Source organism: Pogoniulus pusillus, chromosome 11 (genome assembly GCF_015220805.1).
Source record: "Pogoniulus pusillus isolate bPogPus1 chromosome 11, bPogPus1.pri, whole genome shotgun sequence".
In the NCBI taxonomy this organism is placed as follows: Eukaryota; Metazoa; Chordata; class Aves; order Piciformes; family Lybiidae; genus Pogoniulus; species Pogoniulus pusillus.
This window is the reverse complement of record NC_087274.1, coordinates 410,970-427,237: the sequence shown is the minus strand read 5'-3', so window position 1 is coordinate 427,237 and position 16,268 is coordinate 410,970. Positions and strand designations below refer to the sequence as shown.

The 16,268-nt window shown below is 51.8% G+C and overlaps 1 long non-coding RNA gene across 1 annotated transcript; it reads left to right on the top strand.

The window, feature by feature from the left end:
- Window positions 1-9,060: 9,060 nt before the first annotated feature.
- LOC135179107 (uncharacterized) lies at window positions 9,061-14,712 on the top strand. Its single transcript, XR_010303917.1, has 2 exons — window positions 9,061-9,545; window positions 11,907-14,712. It is a non-coding gene; the product is annotated as an uncharacterized LOC135179107 (long non-coding RNA).
- Window positions 14,713-16,268: the final 1,556 nt, after the last annotated feature.

Below are 16,268 nucleotides of genomic sequence, written 5' to 3'. Positions count from 1 at the left end.
GTGGTTTGCTCTGTGAAGCTGGCAGGAGGTTGTGTTGCCCCAGAACAACAGGAGGAGGAAGTTCTACACAAAGTGATTGGCTTTGGAATGGGCTGCCCAGGGAGGTGGTGGAATCGCTGTCCCTGGAGGTGTTCAAGACAAGCCTGGATGAGGCACTTAGTGCCATGGTCTGGTTGACTGGCTGGGGCCGGAGGATAGGTTGGCCTGGATGATCTTGGAGGTCTCTTCCAACCTGGTTGATTCCATGATTTCTAGGACAATGTGGAGCTGGGATAGAGCTTTGCTACCTGCAGGATGGGTGCTGTGGTCTTGAACCAGCTGCTTCCTTTCTGCAAGAGAGTTTATGCTACTGAAATTATCTTGCAGTTTTGTATATGTGGGGGTTTGTGTGCACAGCTTAAAACCTCTCCCAGGTGAGCACCAGGAAACACAAAGCATCCACAGCTCCATCACAGTTTATCAGGAGCCTCAGGTACCCTATTGCACCTCTTGCAGTCTGCTCCAGATACTCTTCAGTAAGGCTCCGAGGGCAAACAGCTCTCGTGTGGATGCTGACCCTCCACTTGTCCTTCCCAATTCTCAGTAGCAGGGCTTTTTACACTGTTTTGTTACAGGACTGCAAACTGCCATCAAAATTACTCAGTTTCAGATCTCTACAGCTGTGATGCGGCCTGCAGCTCTGGTCAGTTTGACAGCAAGGACATTTGTTCAGCGGGCTCCTACCAGGGCGTCGGGTACAGGGCCCAGGGCAGAACGTTTGCTGGTTGAACCCTTTCAGCAAGCTTCACTGCGGGCACAGGAGGGTGGAGAAGTCAGCAAGTCAGAGGATCTCAAGAGGTGGCTTGAGTTTTAGGGACTTATCCAGACTGTTTCCAAAGATGATGGAGGAATTACTTTTAAAGAGAAGGGACGAGAGGGTCAGAAAGGTTTCCACCTTCCTAACTGGTGCCTGGCTTTTTCCATCCACTATCCTCAAAGGACTGTTCTACAGAATAAAAAAATACTTTATCCTGTTTTGTAGATTTAAACTTTAGAACCCAGGCCCAGTTTCAAGTGAGAGCTGTTTCACTTGAGCGCTCTATCCTTACTTATGACTAAGGTGAATGTGACGGCTCATTGTTCTTCCTCGATTAGCATCACTTCGTGAGGTGCTCAGCCAGCACAGTGATGAACTTGATTAAACACCAGGCAGGCTGAATTTGCATGCACAAGGAAGGGCAGAAGCCAAACCTGACCCACACACCCACCACAAGGCAGCTGGGGCAGAGGTGGGGCAGAGGACAACACCTGGTGCTGCTCTCTGGAGAGGCAGGGACTGAGGCTTGCCCAGCGCCAGGCTGGGCCACCCGTGGTGTATGAAACTTGTGCCCTGGCAAGGACCCCTTAGTGCCTGCAGAGAGTGCATAATGACACTGAGTTGGGAAGAGCCAGAGTTGAAGTAGGGGACACGCTGGTGTGGCTGCAGCTGCAGCTCCGTGCACTTCGATGTGGTATTTCTGCAAGAGGGAGCAATAAGGGGAATTATCTCCTTGACTGCTGTTAAACTGGTGCACTCCAGCAGCCTTCAGCTTCTCCTAAACCAAATCTTATTGCAGAGCCTCCCTTGCCAGAGGTGCCTGCTCTGGGAGGTGCACTGGGAGGCAAACTCCTTATCCCTTAAGAGCTGAAGGACACAGGTGCTACAAAGCTGCTCTGAGAAGCATGCACAGTGTGAGGGGCTGCAGTTATGCCTCGCTGAATCCATATAGGCTTATGGTTGGTGGAGAGATGCTGTGAGTAGATGTGGTGCTGAGGGACGTGGTTTGGTGGTGGGTGACATGGCACTGTGGATTAATGGTTGGACTTGGTGGTTTTGAAGGTTTCCTCCAACCCACACAATTTTGTGATTCTACAAAGGTTTCTGCAGACTGCTTAAAACATGCATTTGACTTGGAAAGAGAGAAGAGAGATGATTCCCTTCTCCAGTGTCTGGTAGTCAAGAGCTGTCAGCCCCTCTAAAGATGTTTGCATTCAGGCAGCTCTGGGATCCTGCTTACTAGCTGCACCAGGAACATCTTCTCTGCACCCGAGCCTTACATGGCTGTTCCCTTTAGGTGGAGTTCATGGAGAACTGCAGCCACGGGGACCCAGCAGCCACTGTGCAGGCCCACTAGACAGAGCCATCCTTTGGACTCAAGCCTGTGCCAACAGCAGGGACTTTGCATCCTCTGTGCTGTGTGCTTGAGCTCTCCTTCCAGCAGATCCTGCTGCTTTTTCACATCAGCTCCTCTGCTGAATCTGGGACGTGGGAGATGCTCAGTCCTGCCTTCCAGATCTGCTGCAGTTTTGTGACACACCAGCAACTACCATCTGCTTGCAGCCAGTGGCATGCCATGGGAAAAGCCTTTCCAAGGACTCTGAGTCCTTGCTCACTCCTAGCAGCAGAACACAAAATATTTCTTCCAATAATGAAAAATTAATTCCCAATTTAGCCTTCCAAACGGTGGCACTTGGTGCCTCAGCCCTGATACAATCCCCTGGCAGCAGCCCTTTCAAACACCTCCACTCTCTATGAACAGCTGAAATCTGCCCAGTGAGGGGCCCATGGCTCCCCACGCCATGCTGGAGATCCAGAGCTTGTAGCACAGAACAGCAAAAAGGGCCCAGAGGCTTTGTTAAAGATGAGAATGTGATCCCAGCAGTCAAAGATGCCCACACCAATTGCAGCCATCTAGAAAAAATAGCATTATTAACCTTCAGTTCCAGCAGCAAAACTCTTGTAAATCAAGGAGGTCCAGCAAGTAACCAGGGCAGGGAGCTTGCACTCGTGTTTTGTCACTGTCCTTCAGGAGCACATCAAACCTTCATTTCCCTTCGTGCATTGTAGCCTGGAGGTGTTAGAAGAATCAGATCTGATCTGGTGGCACTGATGAAGGAGAACCTCGCTGAGAGGAGCGGAGGAGTCTGTTGCTGCTCACACTGCAGCGAGGGGACGGGACTAGCTTTTCCAACAGGGATTTCCTTTATCCAAATGGCTCGTTAGATTTTAGTTAGATCTAAGACAACAGGAGGTTTAAGTTAAGTAGATGGCAACAAATCAACAGGCTTCACAAAGCCATTAAGGATCTCTTTCTTCAGATGCTTTGCAGATATTCTTTTGGCTCTTGGTGTCGCCCGTCAGTTCCGCAGCCCCTCAGGCTTCACGGTGTGTTTCATGTCCCACAGCATCCCGAGTGGATTCCAGAGAAAGAGCAAACGGGACAGCAAGCATTTCACCCAGATCTTTGCCTATCATAAGGGGGAGAAGTACATCCCCTTCTTTATCATACTGCTGCAGGGAACATATGGGCTGTGGTGATGAACTGCAGATCTGAATTCCAGAGACTCCAAAGCAGTTTGATTTAGCCCATAACAAAATCTGCGCTGGGATTTCGTAACAATGCCTTTTCATCTGCCTAGGAGGAGGGAAACGATCCCCTGGGAGAGAGTTTGCTCTGTCAGAAGTTTTTGGGTGGGTGATTTTTTTTTATCATCTGTATTGAAGCTTTTAAAAGCATATTTACAGGCTAAACCTCCCTGAATAATCTCTGCACGCTTTTGATTGTGTACCTTGGAGTGGAAAAGCAGGCTGCAGCGGGGTTCAGCCCTCTGACAAGAGATAACTGGCTGTGAATTTTGGAGATCCTCCTTGGCGTGCGTTCAAGCCGGCGTTAACGAACCCGCCCCGTGCCAGTCCTCTGACTCATCCCAAACGGCAGCTTCTGACACTCATCCCATCCCTCACGGCCTTCTCTGGGAAGAAAACAAAGCAGCTCCTCCCTTCCTTCCTGAAGGCTCGACTGCTCGACCCGCTGCATCTTCTGTACCTCCAAGTGTCTAACGTGGGGGCTGCTCTGGGGCAGGAGGCTTGTCCCTCTGTGATTCATCTCTACTCCCTAGCCTAGGTCCCTGGGCAGCTCCTGGTGACCTCCTGCCAGCCCCACTGTCGCCTTCAGGGCCTGAGAAATTCTTTGCAGCCAGTAAGTAAAATTCTCTTTGCGCCTCTGGTGCAAACCTCTTTGAAGACAGCTCCGTGCCAAATGCAGCACCATGCTGCTTCTCGGCTATTTATAGCACTCCGTGATCCTTACTGGGTCCCTTCCAGCTCACTACATTCTCTGCTACACGCAATCTGTATGTGAGTTGCATGGTGTGTAAATATCCAGGTGGCCATTGTCCAGAGGCAGGCAATGTTTGCAGGGCAAAACGCTGCTCAGACACCAAGGCTGTGCAGGACCTCCTGTGTTGGGCTTGCCCTTGGTCCACTTTCATTCGTGCCAGTCGTGGGAGGGCAGGGGGTAAGGAGGGAAGGGCAGGGGCTCAGCTGCTCCAGCTGTGAATTTCTTGCCCTCTGACAGTCTGGGGGGTTCCAGTCCCAGCTTTTTCCAAGCACAGGCTGTGCAGCAGCATGTGCCACATGAAATCTCTGCTAGCTAGAGCGCGAGGTTTGTGATGCAGTTGCTGGTATTTCATTAACCTTTATCTTGACAAGTGGAAATAACATGCTGTGATTCAGGGTAAATCTTTCACTTACACAGAAAAATGGTGCCAAGAGAAAGTAAAGGAGCTAGAAATTAATAAATACAAATCTGGATAGCAAGAATAAACTTCCAGCTGGACTTGTCCCCTTGAGCGTGTTTTGGATGTGTTGGGCTGTCCTTATGATGCTCTGCAGGGCACGACAGAGCCATGGCTTGGACCATGCTCAGCAGTCCATGGGTAGCCACAGCCTGTATCCCGGGGCAGGGCTGGTCCCCCCAGGCTACTTCTCCTGATTGTCCCACTCAGATGAAGACATGAGCCTCAAGGATTGTTTAACCCCTCCTGGAATGTGGCCCCTCCATGCCACGCCGAGTCTTCAGCCCCGTGGTCTCGCTGGGCAAATCGCTTCTTGCACTGCTCACAGGCCTCCGCAGCCCCGCTGATGTGAGCCTGTAGATGCTAACCCACCAGAACCTCAGAGAAAACCATTTTTGCGAGGGCCTGAGCTAAAAACAGCCTCTCTTCGCCTGCAGACTCGCCGGTGGCCAGCAGAGTCCCCCAGAGGAGATGCCAGCGCTGGTGCGCAATCGGCCGCGGATGTTTTCCCCCGCTTGACAGCAGCTTGAGTCACCACTAGTTTGTTTCTTTCGTTGTTATTTGTGTTGCCCTGATGCCAGGCAGCAGATCTCGGTTATCGAGCACAGGGTTTTATCACCATGAAACAGGAGAAAGCGTCCTCTGAAATGCTTCCAGACTCAAGCAGCAGGAGGGCAATACCAAAAACCAAGCTGCCTGCTCGCTGCTGCCCATCACTGGGGCTGCAAACCTCCAGTGCCGTTCCTGAGCTCAGCACTTTCACTCACTTCCAGCTGGCCTTGCCCGCCCCTGAGCTGAGCTCCGAGTCGATGCCCTCCAGCTTTCCAGACACAGGCCCCTCCTGCTCTGGGGAGCTCTCGCTGCTGGCAGAGCCTGCTCAGACCCACAGCTCTCTGTGGAGACAGCAATAGAACAAGGGGACACAGTGTCAAGTTGTGCCGGGGCAGGTCTAGGCTGGATGTGAGGAGGAAGTTCCTGGCAGAGAGAGTGATTGGCACTGGAATGGGCTGCCCAGGGAGGTGGTGGAGTCACCATCCCTGGAGGTGTTCAAGAAAAGACTGGATGGGGCACTTAGTGCCATGGTCTGGTTGACTGGCTAGGGCTGGGGGATAGGTTGGACTGGATGATCTTGGAGGTCTCTTCCAACCTGGTTGATTCTATGATTCTATGATTCTATGATTTTATGATGTGAGCACGGAGAACAGAACATGCCAGGTGGGCAGGAGAATGCAGAGACACCACAGGTGTGGCACAGGCCACCTTGCTCCATTTGCTCTGTCTGTGCCTTCCTCCAGTGAGTGGCAGAACCCTGTACAGCCAGCTTCTGCTCCTCTCTTAGATGAAGTCAGGATCTATTCCTGGGCAGGGCTGCCACAGAAAAGATCCCTCTGGAGCTGGTATCTGTCAGGGATAAAGTCTCTCTCAGGCCAGCATCTAGCGCTGGGCAAGATTCCTACTGTTTGTGGTGCATTTCAGTCTCCTGAAGCTCTTGCTATGCCCTGGGTATTGTTGGTGCAGGGACCAGCCCTAGCCACCTTCATGCCTGCAAAAGCAGCTGCACATCTGTCCCTTGAAAGCTAAGACCCTTACCCTGAGGGGTCTGATAAAATAAATGGGTCTAGATCCAGCAACATCAATAGAAACAGAATTGTTCCCAGATCCAGAGAGAAGAGTCAAGGATGAGAATGTCGAGGAGCCAAAGGCTGGCTGGGAGATGAGTGCAAAGCAGCCCTCTGAAAGGTTTGGGCCTCGATGAGATGAGTAAGATGGGACTTGGTACAGACAAAAGCCATCAGGAATGGCAGAACATGAGATGCAGATAGTGAGAGGAGAGAGAGAACAGTTGGAAGAGGAGGCTGTGAGGAAGGCAGGTAGAAAGGGGTAAGTTTTGGCTTCCCAGTGCAACAGCTACAGCCACAGGCCAGGCACTGGGCACAGTCTGCTGGCTATAGAGGAGCTGTGCAGAAAGCCTCCCAGCTGCTCCCAGGCTCTCTGTTGGCCCAAGCACTGCAGGCAGCTTCTCTAGTTCTGTAAAGTGGAGCCCAGATGGGTTCAGCAGTGGCAACTGCTGCCTGAGGCTCCCTGGGGCCTCTGAGCACCCCAGCATCTGCTGACAACAGCCCTAGAGTGGAGCTAAGAACATGTTGAGTGCCACCTCTGTGGCAGCAGGATAGAGTCATCGTGGCAGAGCTTTTAGGCATGTTCTGGTAATCCCATGCCCCCAGATGAGATCTCCCAGGCTGGCACCACACCCACCCCAGAGTGGCCACAGCACCTTCCCACAGCAGGCGTGCAGAGGGCTGAGGGCTCCTTCAAACCAAGCTCAGCTCACAACCTGGCTTGGGAAGACATGGCTGGGCAACCAGTGGTGTCTCCTGAAAGACATCATCAGTCCTTCTGGAGCTCCCTGCCTGCTTGCTGGGACAGTTCTTACTTTCTGCCAGTCGCGGCTGTGCGACAATGGATGGTGTCTCTTGATGAGGAACACTCATCCCCTGCTGTCAGTAGCTTGTCTCAGAAGGGAGAAAATTCCCCAAGCCCTATCATATCAGAAAATGAGAAAATTATCAATATCTAAAGTGTCTGTGGAAAACACGAGCTGCTTCTCATGCTGGGAGAGCACATCTTGGTGGTGAAGTCCTCTAAGTGTGAGCAGCTTCTCAGATGTTCAGAAATATGGATGATCCCAAGGCACTGAAGCAGCTCACCCTGGAGTTCTCTGCCTGCTACAAACACTGCCTGGCCCTCTGCAGCCACCCAGAAGGCTCTGACAGAGATAAATGGTCCTACACAACACTCTCTGTATTCTGAAGCAGCCAGGATTAGAAGGCAATGTGGACACAATAGGCTCTGACGGGTGCCTCAGTGTTGGGAGTTAGGATCGAGCTTTGGTGCCTGAGATAAGCTCTATGAACACCTCAGGCACTCCTCAGCTTCCTCCCACCCAGTGCAGGAATAGAGAAAAACCTGCCCATGGCTGAGGCTTTGAACAGGAGCCCTTGAGCACAGTGAAGCTCTGCTGCAGATTTCCACTGGCCTCGTTACTCTGCCCCGGGGAGGGAGCCGGCACTGGGGCGGTGGCAGCAGCAAGCCCCGCAGATGCCCTCCCCTCCTAAGAGCCAGGCACAGCTCCTGTGCTGTGCAGGGGCCTGCGCTGTCATTGCCCTCAAAGCAGTTGATTTTGGAGCCAGGTTCCCGTGGGCAGTCTAGGAGCAGCTCCTACCCTCCCTCAGGCTGTCTGCAGACTCCAGCAGCCCTCAGCCTTTCTAGCTGCACACATCTGTCCCCCTGCTTTGGGCTGGGACCCACAGATGTGCATCTCCAGATACTGAGCACAGCCTGAAGCAGCCAAAGCTGCTGCACGCCACAGGAGCAGAGGTGTGAATCAGCTCCCCAGGCATGCAGAAGAGTCGTTTAATTCAGACCTAAACCTCATTAATGCTGCCTGGGATGGCAGGTTGGAGCCTGGGCAGCCGTGAAACCAGCTGGCTTGGGGCACAAGGGGAAGAGTGTGGAGGAACTCACTGGTGCTGTGGCAGGACTCCCAGTTAGATCTGAGCCTGTTCTGCTTACCTCTGTTTCCAATATCTGTCCCTTTTGCTTCCATTGTTTTATTTCCCTATCAGATTAGTTTGTTCCTTTTGCTGTAGCTTTGAGCTTTTGCAGATGGATGGAACCCAGGGGATCTGAGCATCAGGACTGCAGACAAGGGACAACACAAAAGGGCAGCTGATGCTCAGCAGACACCACAAACCACTTTAAACGTCTGCTGTTTATCAGCTATCACTGAGTTCAGTGCAGTTCCTGCATGGCAGAGCAGGGCTGGGCATGTCAACAGGCTGGCACTGAGCTAAGCTTAAGGGCAGGGCACAGCAGACCTGCCCCGAAAGCCTTTCTCAGGCCGTTGCCACCCGGGGAAGGTTGTTGAAATGTTTCTGTGCAGGAAAGGCGGATGTTGGCAGAGCTCTGGGCTTTGGAACCATAGGACAGTGGATGGAGCTGTGCAGGTGCTGCTCCAGGAGAGAGAGGTTCAGGGTAACCCAGGTGGGTCACACACATTGGGTTCCTCTTCCTCTCAAACCAAGGTGTGCTGGGACCCAAGGAGAGGCAGGTTTGCTGAGTCAGAAAGGGTATTGATGCTCAAGCTGGGAACGAGTCCTGCTGCCCTGCTTGTGGACTGATCCCCAGTGACCTGCAGGGACCGCAATCCATCTCAGCAGGGTGCTACATAGTGTCCACTCCGCCCCTCAGCTGCCTACAGACACCAAACAGGGCACTCTCAAACGTTTTAGCAAGTGCCTTCTCCAAACGTGTGGTGGGACTCCAAAGGGAGCTGCTGCTTGCCTGAATCCGTGCAGAGCTGCTTGGATGCCCCAGGTGAACGCAGTGTGACTTGCCCCTGCTTCAGTCCCTCCCTCCCCTCTCTTCTGCAGCTGAGCAGAGGTTTCTAATTGAATCAGCCTTCCTGCCCCAGGCGAAGGGAGTGGCTTGGAGAACCTGCCCGTGTTTTACACACCCAATGTCTGGGTCTGGTGAAAAACCCCAAACGTTGCTGAAGCTGCTTGTGGTCTGGAGGAGGGGAGGGTGATGCTCAGGAGATGACCTTTGCCCTCGTTTTTTCAGAGTGAAGCCCAGACCATCGGTTCTGCTGTTGGCAGAGAGAAAGCAGCTGGGCTGAACTCGCTTTTAAGTGAACAAACATTGGGTTAACAAGTTACCGCTGTCGATGATGCGGTTAAAACCGAGCTCACATTAAGGGCCAGGCGAGTTTGAGTAGAAGTGCCTCAAAGTGGCTGTCAGAAAGGTGAGACAAGCATGAGGCTGCTAGCAGACAGCTTTTGTTGCTTAGCCCCATCTATCTAAGAAGGCTGAGAACTACAGAGGATGAGCGTGGCTGGCAGCTGAGGAGGACGGGGATCTGTTCGGCGGTGATGGGGAGGTGCAACAAGGTATTTTTTCTTGTTTCTTTTTGCCATCCGTGCACTCTTTAATTCTCTCTCTCCTCTGCTACCTTCCTGCTTTTCTCCCTTCCCCTTCTGCCTTGGTTTACTTCTCAGAGCAGATGATCTCCACTCACCACCCAGCTTAACTCCAGTTTCACTATCAAAGATCATTTAAGCTGAAAATAGCTTTTAGTGAGTCCTGTCACAGCCCAAGAGCGTCTGCTCAGCAGGCAGGAGCTGCAGCTGCCTCTCACCACCGTGCTGCAGGGTTAACTGCATGCTGATGCTCTCAGTGCTGTAGCCACAACTTGGGAGGGCAGTGGCCTCCATTAGAGGTGGTTAGGGACCATGGCAGAGGCTGATGAAACAGGGCAAAAGGGCTCAATAAGGCTGGGCAGAGCAGCCTGCTCTAGGATGAGATGGATGCTCACATGGCATGGAGAAGGACTCTTCTTTGAAGTGGCCATAAACTCTTACTGCCTTGTGTCGCTGCAGATGATCAGGAGTGGCTAGGGGCAATATTCACTGGGGTACAGCATCCAAACTCCTTAGTGAGGAGATCAAGCCCTGTACTGCTTAGGGCTACAAGCTGCTGCTTGACAGTGCTAAGCATGGAGTAAGGATGCTCCTGGAGCAAGAAGGTGGATGTTGGATGCCTGCCTGCCTGCCTCCCTGGGCGGGGCGAGGGAAGGGCTGCATGAATCGGGAGCAGACAGTGCCTGCAGCAGCCTGTGCTCAGTCTTTTAGTGACCCCCTAAATGTTCCAGAGCGCCTTTACTTGAGAGACTGCACAGACAGGGCAGACTGGTGCAGGGGAGGACCATGAGTTGGCCACGGCTGTAAAGAGTCCTGAAGGGGAGTCTGAGCAGAGATTTCAAAATCTGCACTGCACCTGAAAAACAAATTGCCTGTGGTGATAGCAGGAGGTGCAAGGAAAGGCAGAGTTCAGCCAGCTTGCACTGCAACCCGCTGTGGTGGAAGATTTGCCAGGTGGCTGGCAGAGAGACTCTGCAAGTGGCTTTTTTCCCCAGCCATATCCTCATCCATCAGGTAGTCACTCTGGGTGACGCTGCGGAGCGCTGCTCTCTCCTTCACCTTCCCCTGCTTCTGTCGCTTTCCAGCTGATGTATTTCTATCTGGAAGTGACACAAGTGGCACAAGTTCTTTGTTTCGTTAGAGATTCCTTGATCTAAAGTTTAACAGATTTGTCTTCAGAGAGATCAAAGTGCATGCCTGGCATCCCTGGGTTTCTCTGGCGTCAAGTGAACCTGGAAAAGACGTTTTGCTGCAGAGCAGTAACTGGTGGTGACTGGGTTAGAGCTGGACACTGAGTTCTTGGGTGATGCCACCTACCCAGGCTTCTTAATTGTTATTTTCTCAGAGGTGGAACAAGGCTGGCAGAGCTGGTGCTGTCAGCTGCAAGTCAAGGTAAACCCTGGTGCCAACCGCAGGCATGGAAAATTACATCCACTGCCCAGCAACTCACAGCCAAGCAAGCAAAATGCGATTTGCACAGCTGAGTGGAGGCATTGTCAGGGCACTAACCTAGGAGCCAAGCACTCCCAGGCCCATCTGTCACAACCTGTTGCTTACTCCTGGGAAAACTGCAGATCCATTTCTCTGTTAGAGGCTGTTAATTCTGGGTACCTTATTTATTCACGTGGGGTGTGAAGCTCCACGTGCTCTGATTTCTAGACTAACAGTGGCCTGCTGTGACCAGGACAGAGCTGCCTCAGCTCCTGCTGCTGAGGGGCAGTGGAAGCCCCTGCTCCCCAGCTCAGCTCAGGTATTCCAAGGATTAGCAAGCCACATACCCAGCCCTGCTGGCTGTCGCCTGCCAGCAGCAGCAAGGACAGGGCAAGTGCAGGCGCTCTGAGGATGTAAAGCTGAACAGCTCATGGAGCGTTAGCACGGATGCTTGCAGTGTGTCCTGGATATGAATCATCCTGCTCTTTCTGACCTACTGTCCTAATTGAGAGCCATTTATTCTTGAGAAGCTCCTCACTGGCTGGGCCCTACCTTTCTGCAATGAAGCAGCAGCCTGGAGCTGCAAGAGCTTGCCTGGCTCCCTCATTATGTGACAGATGAGAGGAGATCTAGCAAACTGACCTGCTGAATCATGGATCCTCCCCAAACCTGACCCCAAATCCCTGCCCCTTTGTTTTGCTGTTTTCTGTGGCAGGTCAGGTCAGGACATGGCTTTCCCATTGCCCCTGTGAATTTTACTGCTGTGCATGTTCCAGTAAAATCAAAGGCCTTAGAAAAGGGATTTTTTTTTTTTTTTTACCACTGCCTCTACACTCATTAGTTACAGTTTGGAGCTCAAGCCTCGGGGCAGGACCAGCAGAGTTTCTTCTCTTTGATTAGGCGGGCACTGCTGCTGCTTCAGAAACCTTTGCTGCCTTGTGGATGGGAATGAGAGCTGCTTCAGCCTTGCTCCTCCAGCACGTTTAAGAAGTGTCCTTCCCTTCCTTCCCTGACCATCTTCTAGCTTGCTGTTTGTTAAAGAGGAGACCGCCTGCTTGCTTCCAGATCCCACGGTGACAGCCTGCCAGGTCACCTCCCTTGGAAGAATTGCTGTCTGAGGGCTTCTCTTCCCTGTGGAATCAGCTCAGGCTTTCAGCTGAGGGTGCCCTGCCTCCCTGCTCTGCCCGTGCTCCTGCCAGAAGCCTGCTGGTGAATCGCAGTGGTGCTGTGGGCCAGAGGAGTCTGAGTGCTGGAGTCACTGCTGTGTCTGCTGCCATGCACACCTTGGGGTGCAGCCCTCGCCCTGCAAAGCCCCAGCCCCTTGAGGTTGGTGATGGTCTTCGCCCAGGCACTGCCCTGATTCAGCTGCACTGGGGACATTGCTGCTGTCCCCATTCAGGCATTGCTGGGACAGGCTGCTGTCAAACTCTCAGCAAGAGCAGTCTGGAGGGGAATCAATATTCCTGCCTGAGCAGCTGGTTTCTCTCAGCAAGAAAAGAGATGTTCATAGCTAGCTGAAAATTAAACCAAGTGCCACCACTTCTGTGACTGGCTTCACTTCCAGACCCTCCAACTCAAGGCTGCTGTCTTCTGCAGCCTTGTGGGTGGGCCTGCTGCTTAATAATTGCTGTTCTCCCAATTACTGAGGCCTTTGCCTTTCTTCTGCTCCTTCTTGCCACCACCTGAGTGACAGAAGGCAGAGATCACCCAAAGGCATGACTGCTGGTTTTCTGGCCACACTCAGCTAAATTTGAGCTCTCTGCCCAGCACCCATGGCTCAGTTCACCTCGGGTCCCCGGCATTGCTGCTTAAAATTGCTCTTCCTCCAATTGCATTTCAGACACCGAGAGTTGCTCTGTGTCTAAGGACAGCCACAGAGTTACACCTCCAAGGGGACTCTTGTGGGATGAGACCGAATTTAGGAAAAAGAGGGTGCCCCTTGACAACACCTGGGGTTGTGTTTTCCTGCTGGTGTTTGCAGGTGCAAGAGCCTGCTCTGAGCAGCCTCGGATGTGTGCAGCCTCGGGCCTGAAACAGTGGGAATTTGTGGGGACGTGTTTGTGAGAAGGCACTCGGAGCCATACAGGCTCAGACAGCAGAGGGTGACAGCTGGAGCTCAGAGAGTGGCTACGAGTATGGAGAGCCTAGAGCTGCAACAGTCACAAGGGAAGCCACTGTGCCAGCCAGGATGAAAGATGAGTTTCAGCAGAACATGATCAAGATAACAAAGCAGGGGGAAGACGTCTTGTGACAGCAGCTGGATCTGTAGCATCCAGCCTCAAATAGGAGCATGAAACATCAGTTTGCTTGGAGGAGAGAAAAATCAATCAGCAGAGTTCCCATAGGCTTGTGAGACAACAGAATGCTCCAAGATGTCCTGGAAGCTGCACCGTTTACCCTGATGGGAAGGTGAGTCAGCACTCAATTGTGCTCAGGCAATTCGATATTCAGTTTGCCGAGCGTTGGCGAGGAGGCAATTTGGCTGATGTGGCCATGCAGCAGCATCATCTCCTCACACATCTGAGCTGCACCAGCTGCAACACAAAGCATGTCACTGCCAGCGCTCCTGTGCCAGCGTCTGAGACAATCATCCTCTAGGATCAGGAAGAACTCTCTCCTTCCAGTTCCAATCCCGGAGCAGCTGTGTCACATGGCTGGTTTGTGCCTTCTCCCGGAGCTGCTGGCTGCGATGGCTCTTGAGAGCAGACAGAGACACCGCTGTGTGCAGGCACTCTCTGAAGTCCTGCACAGTAACAAGGGTGCAGGAGACCCCAGCTCCTGCTGCTGAGTGGCTTGCAGAGAAACCTAGAGCAGAGTGGGCTGTGTCCATGTACGCGTGGGAGGACTGCTCAGTCTGTCCGTCACATGGCAAAGACCTGTGACCAGGAGAAGAGAAGAGTCTGTGTCCTGTCCCTGCTGCTGCTTCACTGCCCAGCCTGCTCAAAGTGTGGCTCGCTCCATCAGCCACGAAAGCTGTTGTGCTGATCTGACCTGCTGCTGCATCTTTGGAGCAATTACACACTTAGGATTCAGAAGCTGGAGAGGAAAAGAGTGATTTACTCTACTTGAACCAAGGACTTCAGCTGAACGACCATTTCAGTGCCAGTTGCAGTCTTCCATAGGTGCCCAGGGCCCATGAGCCATGTTGAGAACAGGCTGCACAGACTGTGCTGCAACCCAGCCTCTGTGTCTCAGGAGCAAGCACACAGCTTGAATCTTCAGTCTCCTCCCTTACTTCTGTGGCCATGACTCAATGGACCTCTATTGAGAGTTGAGTAAGGCCAGATCTGGGGCACAGCAAATGCAAAGATAAATTCCCATTGGTTTGTTGTGTTTTTTCCCCGTGGACAGTACCCTCAAAGGTTCAGGGTCAAACCTTCAGCTGTCACAAGCTGGCATCGCACCACTCGCCCAGCTCTTCACGTCTACACAAATGCAGAGTGACTAGGTTTCTGCTCATCTAGAGAGGCACTCTTGGGGTTTTATTAATATCAGGGTAGTTTTCAATGCTCTTCCTCTCATGAGAATGATTTTCAGACTGGATTCATCAAGGCACTGACACCTGAACTCATTTTACTTTGAAGTCACCATCACTGATATTGTCACAGCTTGTCAGCACAGCAGGCTAATTGGTGCGTCTCAAACCAATGCTCTCTGACCCAGTATCAATAACTGCAACCTTTCTCTTCCCTAACTGTGACACTCTGCATGTCAGCCAGGAGTCACTAAGCCCTCAAAGCCCTAGTAAAGTGCTGGGGTCTGCACAGAACACTGTAAGTGATAGCAGCAGGTCTTGAGAAATGAATGGAGCCACCTTCCAACTGACAAGCTGCGGCATGTCCCTCCTTCCCCTCTCGTTGAAGACATCTCTGTCTTCTCCTGAAGGTCTAGAGAAGAGTGTGGGGTTCACCCGACCCCTACTACACAGAAACAGACCCTGGTGGGAGAGGGAAATGGTGCAGCGACTTACAGGACATCATGGCTAGCAAGCAAAAGTAGCACCAGCTGGATCTTTGCCTAAGGAAAGCTGAGTTTGCATTTACTTCAAAGGGACACCCTGGTAATTTTCAGATCATCTTTTTATATCCCAACTGAAGATAATTAGGATGCCAAAAAATCAGCAGAACCTCTGTGTTTATCAGGCATTTTTGGTAAATAGATGCCCCTCCATTGCTCCTTCTTCCAGTTTAAGCAGCCTGAGGCAAAGTTATTTCCTCATACTCTGTTTTCTCACCTCTAATGCCTCTTCTTTCCCATTCAGTATCTACTGAACAGCTTTTCTGGGTTTTGCTTTTCAGGAAAGAGATTTACTCATCTTCCAGGAAATGCTAAGTACACAAAATTCTGGAGTTTTTAATGAAACTTTTCAAGCTGCCTTCACCTATCGTAAATTGAGAGGGCAAAGGATCAGATCCTCATCTTCAGTGACTGGGTTTGATCCTCATGAAATGATCAAGGCGAGCAGTCCTTACACTTTAAAAGCAGCTTCCAGTTTCTTTGCAAGTGTTTGTGAATCATGGTTTGGAATGAGCACAGTAACGCATTTGGGGCTGATTATCTGAACAGGGACACAGCTATCAGCTGGGACAGTCCTGACCCCATTGTTTTACCCACCAGGTACTGCAGAACCACCCCACATTAAACTGGCAGGATCCTGGCCAAAAGGGGAGCTCCAGGGGGAAATAGCATTGGATTTTAATAAAGCTTTCCTGAAAGGTCAACCTCTCTAAGGTATAAATCAATCTTCCTCCTCCTTTGGCCCGTTTATTCACAGCTATAGAAAGCTCTGATCCTTCTCACTTTCTCCCCCCTCACCCCTGATACCATCCATATCTACCTACCTGCTGCTGTTATTTTTCTCAGCAGTTTTACTCTGATTCCTCACCCTTCACTTTGCTCTTTTCACCTGACCTTCTCAGGACCTGTAACCCCATCTCTTATCAGGCTCCTCTTCAAGAACAGATCCTGCCTCACATCAGCTTCAGGACCAGGGGGAAAAAATCCTTTTTATTAAATCTTGGAAGGTGGCTGAAATTTTGGGAAGGGCAGAGCTTTGCATCAAAGTCCTGAGTAAAGTGTGTCAGGTTTCTCCTGCTTTTATTCTTCCTTCTCAACAGGCAGCTGCCTTGTGTGTCTCACTCAGGCCTCAAGTAACTTTTGCCAAGTAAGCTACGACACCAGCAGCCTGTCCCCTGGGAGAGGATGGTGTCCCTGCACGCTCTGGGCCCCTGCAGATTTGTGTCCTTCATGGGTACAGGAAAA